Raw genomic sequence first — 7376 nt, 5'->3', positions numbered from 1 at the left:
GGAGCCGAGCCATCGTTGCAAAGCTAGGGACGAGGAACGAATGGGAGACGGCCTAATTATTAAGTCCACGGGAGGAGGAGAAGTTAGAGAGAGGGGTTATCGGCGTTGAGGAGGATGCTTCAGGCAATGAGCAAGACTGCTCGGGCGACCGGCGAAAGACCGTGTTTGCAACGGGGAGGTGGGAGGCTGGGCAAACAGAAATCCCGGCGCTGTAATTGCTGCTGCGTTCTTGTCCCGTGTTTCATGAGTGTGTCTGTAGTTCCGACTGGGGGATATGAGGAGAGGTAACAAAGGCATCCACGATAGTAGCAAGAGTTTTGGAGGGGCTGTCGCGACAGTGCTGAGAAGAAATGGAGAACCAGTCGGCGCAATTAGGCTCCAGCACATCTAATGAAAAGATATTTACATTGCGCGAAGAAAGTTTGGGGATAAAAAGAACGTGTGTGCTCTCTTCTAACAGCTAGTGACACCGGAAGTTCGAGTAGCACGGCCGAAATTATTTCTGCACTATGGACGTATTAAGCAGGAAGAAATTTTCAAGCCAGCCGAAATAAAAAGGAACTATTACCCAGAAATATATATCAGTCACTTGACTGCTGAGCATTTCCTCATCGGCTTCGCATGCGGGGACAATCTTTGAGCTAGGCACAGTGAGAGCTGTTCAGGACGAAAACATACAAGGTGACTCAGAGATGTCAAATCAAGAAAAACAAAGACACGGTTCCTTCATTTAGGGATACTGCAGGGCACCATTTATTGATCTTTCTTAAGTAAAGTGACAGCAATATTTTCGATACAGTCAATCGATGCTGCTGTCTTACGTTAGGTAGACTGAAAGGAAAACAGCGACAAGGGAAGCTCCCAAAAATCGGTGTGGATAAAAAGAAGTAGTCGATAAACATGAACAGTGATCCTCTTTTCTAGAGTCACCATCACGACGGCAAATATCGACTTGGTGTTCCCGCACTGAGCTCAGAAGCCACTTAAAACACAAGCAAGGGAACCTTTCGCCAATACGCAGCACTGCTCCGTGTAACATTGTTTGCCACTTTGCCGTTTTTCTACTTCTTTTAATACTTCTCGGACTATGGAGCTCCTTTAACAGTACACACACATGCAAAAACAAAAGAGCGCACTGTGCTAATCAGGAGCATGAACCTATTTATATATACAGCTCAATTAAGGAGAAATCCACTTCCACGGTTAGAGAAAAGCAAGGAAAGAAAAATAAGGAAAGCTGAGAAAATTACCTCCCCGATGAAAGAGGTTGAAGGGGGCGTATGAGACACAGTGAAGGGTGGGGGGGGGGGGGGGGCGGCTGAAGGTTGCAAAAGTGCAGCTTTGCTCTACGCACGAGAATTGTCCCCATTGCGGCGTCATTGCGACATTTCCACTGACACAGTGTACTAGAAGAAACTGCGCATCGGGCGCCAGGGTCTAGCATTGGGACGCTTGACCCCGCAACTGGCGAACAAAGCGGCAACGCTGGAGTCGCCCACTCTTGAACGAGTTTCTAAGCCTTTCAAAACATGCCTGCAAACAGAAATGTCAGCTGCCGTTGCCCCACGTGTCTGGTGCAGAAGAGACGAAATATTTATTTTGTAGCGAGAGCTACATTACCCCCCGGCTCACCGTTCCGCTGTGGGCCTTCGGCGCCACTAATGCGCATGCGCGAGGAGCCAAGTGACGTCACAGGCGCGCAGCTGGTGCTCTGCTCACCTCCGAACGAGAGGAGCCTCCGAGTGACGTCACAGCTGCCGGCGCCGCGCGCCGACGCCGCTCGCCTCCGACCGAGAGAGAGACTGCGTACCTCTCGCTACGCATATCCTGGCATAGCTGAGCTAAGCCACTGCCATTCTTTTTGTAATGTGTGAGAAAATCCGGGACCGCTTGCAATAACTCGAACGCCATGGTGCATTTTTTTTTCCTGAGTGCTGTGACATTTTGATATTTCCCTCCGAAGATCTTGATGTGGGACTTTCCGCATAAATCTATGTTAAATGTCTGTTTGTGCCAAACTGTATGCGGGGCAAGAGCCATCGTCAGGCGCTTCGCCTTTTGCTCTTGCTCCTCTTTCTGTATCAGAAAGGAAACAAATAAATCAAATCAAATCAAATCAACCATCAGTTTCGGGAGACGCTGCGATCGTAGTCTCTTGAAAGCGGGCCGCTACTGGCAACACCACTGGAAACAACGGAGACCGTCGCCATTATTTTGGGCATTCTAGGTGACTTTGTCACGGCCGAAGAGATGCCAACCCAAACCAAAGCCGCTTGGCATGCATATGTTGTCTTTATTGCGTTAGAGTAGGGAGCCCTACCAAGCAGAAAACGTTTCCGCCGTCGTCCGGCGGCGTAAAGTTGTGTACACTTGCCACTTGGCATCTGCCACAAAAATTGCAGTAACACTGATAGTTACTAATGACTGCTGAATAATGACGAATTCCTAATAATGACCACCAATGTCTAATCGAAACTGAACGTGACACTTACTCAGAAAATATGAAAATGACTAAGCATGATCCAGCAACGACATGAGAAAAGTTGCTCAGCAGTTCGCTCAGCAAAGTTGAACTAAGAACTTTAATGAGCAAAGAAATACGGGATGAAGTGCACGAAAAAAATATAAAGAGAAGATAAGGAGTAGAAGAGAAGCAACTAAAAGTAAAGAGAAGAGCTGATGTTAACGCATTTCCATCGTATAATGATAATTAGGGGTCACGTATTGTTCTTTTCTTTTAAGCAATCCCCAGACCTCTTTCAAGAACGCACTTCTATAGAAGTGCCCTCAGTGGTCTCAAGGCAAGCAAAAAAGCCCAATTACCTCCGATGATTTCGTTCTTTTGTACTCTCCTTTTTGCCTAACCTTCCCATTTCGATTATGGACCGGCGCTTTTAAGCCTGTAATCTGCTACTTCATTTGACCTTTCTCATTTTCACTTTGCCTCAGCTTTTAAGGTTAATTTCGAATTTTGCGTTAAGCGCATTTCCTTTCCGACGAGAAGCCTTCATCGCTTCAACGATAGAGCTGCATTCTTGCTATTCGTCCGAATTCTCTCCTGGGAACGGCCAGTTAGGCGAGCCATTGCGCTGGTCCAAAGCCGATTTCAGTTAATTTAGCGTGAAATAGAGCTTAGTCTATGCCCCAGGGTGACAAGAGGAAAAAGAAAAGAATCATGCGTATTACAATTTTCCAATTATAGAGAGCGAACTGCGGCGAAGAAGCTGCAAGTTTCTGCAATAAACGAAAAGGAATTAAAAACCTCTTAATGTTGAGAGCGTGATTATGAAGGGGCAAGAGATAAAGGAGTGTCAGAACGGGAGTTAAAGGCTTTAAAATGAACTTATACTTAGTTTCAACTTTATTCTTTATAATTAAGATATCATTTGCATTAGAAGGTGAACAGGTTCCATCTGAAGGCAAAAAAATATTACAGCTGGGGTCTCGGGGAAAAAAAAGAGCGCAATAGAAGGAACAAAAAACACAGCAGAGAAAGGTAGAGAAGAATCGACCTGCAGCGGTAGAATTGGAAGAAGAGACGGGCTCATAAGTAAGGACAGTTGGAACTCCTTGGACTCGCGATATAATAATCACGTTATAATGCGTCCGAAAATGCCGTCAGAAGCACAGACGCAAGCCTTTTCCCGAAGGGTAATTAAGCTTCTGAAAGCCAATGAACTTGTTTTGTTGAATTCAAAATACTTGTTGCACACAGTCATGGCTCTTGGGAAGAGGGTCGAAGGGTTGTAACAAAAAAACGTAAATGAAGAAGTAACCGTTTTTTAAAGCAATAAAGCATTTTCAATAAAATGAATAAGTAAATAAAGGCAAGCGGCTAGTAATAGGCAGCCAAAAGCACTGATGTTGTCCGCAAAATCCAAATTATTCGCATAAATATATTGTATACTGAAAGAATGCCGGTTTAGGTGACCGAATTGAACCGACCCGATTAAGGCATATGTTGACGGCCAGACCGTCTGAGTAGACGTGCTGTCTGAAAGAAGAATGAAGGATATTAAATAAATTCTGGTAATAAAATTGTTTTATACTGATTTTAAGGCGCAAAGTTCGGACGCCGAAGTTTACCAAACTTGAAATCCTTGCGCCATGAGTTATGGCACGAACAATACAAAAATGGACACAGCTCATCCGTTCTCCTGGTTTGCAAGAATTTGTGCTGATCCTTAACAGGCCTGTGAAAAAGTTACAAGGAAACCTAGGCCTATCTGCCATCGTAAAAAAACGCCTTCAGCTCCAAGCGCTGGGATAACCAACAGTAAAGTTCCTGTTGCTCCAGCCGCCCTCTTCAAACTAATACTCGTTGTGGAGCGCCAGCGCATAGCGAGCATAGCGAAAAAAGATAACGTGCCAAACGAAACAATTACACGGAGGATTTGGTTTGGTTTGGTTTATGGGGGTTTAACGTCCCAAAGCGGCTCAGGCTGTGAGAGACGTCTTAGTGAAGGGCTCCGGAAATTTCGACCACCTGGAGTTCTTTAACTTGCCCCGACATCGCACAGTACACGAACCTCTAGAATTTCGCCTCCATCGAAATGCGACCTTTGGTTGTACAGCAAGGCATGCACCCACACTGGACATCGATTACTGACCGTTCCATTGGAACTGCAATCCACAGTGAGTGGGGTGTAAGCGGACGTGTTGCCCCCACTAAACTTGTGGTATTGTCGGTAGGGACGTTGCACTCGCTTGTAAAAAAAATATTCAAACAAAAACAAAGGACAGAAAACGTGTTCGCCTCTTTACAATTAGCACTCGATTAGATAGGTTGGCAGAGAAGTGAGAACGAAAGCATCAGAGGCATCATTCGGCATTTCCATTCAATATGACAATCAGGAGACCGCTTAAGCTGGCTTATCTACTCTTTAACGTACAGGCAACGGCAAATTAGCCACGTTCCGGCGCCATCATTGATCGTCCCAACAGCTTTCGTCACGGATGGGGCCAATGCCGCGGTCGAGCTTCCCATTCCTTCCCCGAAGGTCTAGCACGACGTTGCGGCCACGATTATGGTCGTCAGTGCACTGCGCTCCACACTCACAAACAAGTAACCACGCGCAAACGCTCTTCGTAGCATCTGTGGAGCGAATGGGGGTCCATCTGCTTCGGGGCTGGGTGAGATCGTACCAACGAAGGAGTAAACCTAACACATGTAACCGCACGAAAGAAGAACGAGTGATGGAACCGCAACACAAAAAAAGGAAAAAGAGAGAGAAGGAAGCGAGAAAGAGAGAGAGGCACAGGAGGCGCAGGTGCGCCCGACCAGATTCCGGCTTCGATGCGGCGTGCCGGGCGCCGCCGAGGGGGCGGTTCGGGACACGCGCGTGAACCGAATTACGGTAAAGACAACGGCCGCCGCTCGCACCGCTCCCTTCGTTCTCCTATCCCCGTCTACACAATGCCCTCTCAGTGTGTGCTCGCTGCGCCAACGGCGCCGTCACGCAGCGATGCAGTGGCGTTCGGACTGGCATGCGGGGAAGCCGGGCCGGCTTATGGTGCCTCAGTGCGGGAACGCTGCATCTAGGGAGCCTAGGCCGGCTAAACGGAAGGCGCTCCCTGTTGGCATCCCGCGGGTGTATTCGTTGAGTGCACCGCGACCAAACTTGCCGTCGTATTTGTTGTTGTCGATTTCGCTGTTGATGTGGCGCTGAACATATTCACTCATACATCCATGGGCCTCTTAGAACTTATAAGTGGAAGCAATGTGAACGGAAACACTGAGTTTGCACAAGAGAATAAAAATTGGTAGCAATGCACTAATAATGTAGGACACTTCTTGAGGCATATTCGCACAGAAGAAAACTATTTAGACAAGCGGTAATATGCGCTTGCAAGTTAGAATTGGGTAGCAGTCATTACAAGGATGATTATAACTTGTTATCTTTCGTATGCTCTAGCCACCGCGATGGCTCAGTGGTCATGGCGCTCAGCTGCTGACACGAAAGACCCGGGTTCGATCCCGTGCGCGGCGGTCGAATTTCTATGGAAGCGAAATTCTAGAGGCCCACGTATTGTAAAATGTCACTTCACTTTAAAGAACCCCAGACGGTCGAAATTTCCGGAACCCTTCACTCTGTCATTCCTTATCGCTTGAGTAGTTTTGGACATTGAAACCGTCTAAAACCATAAACCATAAACCAATATTTCCTGTTCCAGTAGTTGAAGCAGCGTAATATGCAAAAAATGTGCAGTCCGGATTGCGTAGATGACCTTTTTATGAAATAAGGCTTACATGACTGCATTCCAATACAGTGTCAATAAATGACCGTCAAAAGACAGAGTCGAATAGAATACAGCATGCAGGCGCACCCGTTCAAAGGCGGCACAGCATTGACCTCTGTGCTTCACAATGCGTAGACATCACGGAGGCTCGAGGAAGTGTGTCTACCTAGCCTCTTGTAGGAAGAACGAAATGCTAAGAAGTAATAGCACCGGCTCGAGTGGCAACTCTGCGCAATGTGGTATTCTGGTCACGGAAATGTTATCTTTCTCTTGTGTGTGGACAGTGTAATGCGCGTATATTCCATATTGCACTGCAGGAGTGGTTTTACATCACCTCAGTGCTCCGTCAGCATCTTCAAGCAAAACAGAGGGCGGCAAGATGATGGGCGTTGATGACCTAAGGTTTTTTGACCAGGCATTCATTGTGTCCTTTCTATTTGGTCGAGTACTGTGTTACCTTACGAAGCGCGGATCAGAAGTGATAATATAACAAAGAAAGGCAAGAAGAGCGAAAAGGACGACCACGTCATTCGACAAAGTGTTGGTTCACGGTGGAGGAAATGACGAATTGAAGAGTGGGGTCTTCTGCGAGCTAATAATGGCCTGACTGTCGCCTAACACCCATTGGCGTAGCATGCGTTCAATACCTCTTTTTGCGGTGCATGCAGGGTCTTCAGCGAGCATCATGCCATGAATATGTCGCTGCTGTCTCCCTGACACCTGCTTAATAACGTTCAGATCCACATCTTACGGAGCCTACGACCCAGCTACACGCGTGAATGGAGCACTACACACAGCATAATATGCCATTGCTGCTGTTATGAGCCATGCCCATCATTACTTCCCCATTCCTCAAGTGTAGTTTGACCAGTATGAAATGTCCAACTAGGACAGCCGGCGAAAATAAGAAAATATCTACATGTTAACCTAAACAGAGAAGTTAACATGGCGGGCGCAAAATCCTCAGTTTGCACGGTAAACTCCTTATACCTGCTATTGTTCAAATATCTCTAGCTAAACTTTGTATCGGAAGTTATCAGCGCCCAGAACCCTTTGTCTACTGCCCCCTCTCCGAAGCACAATGAGACTCGTCGGTCTCGACGACACATAGGCCACGACCATGTAAACGGCCGTAG

Source organism: Amblyomma mixtum, chromosome 7, assembly GCF_055824585.1.
Source record: "Amblyomma mixtum isolate Tamu chromosome 7, ASM5582458v1, whole genome shotgun sequence".
NCBI lineage: Eukaryota > Metazoa > Arthropoda > Arachnida > Ixodida > Ixodidae > Amblyomma > Amblyomma mixtum.
Note: the sequence above shows the minus strand (reverse complement) of the source record.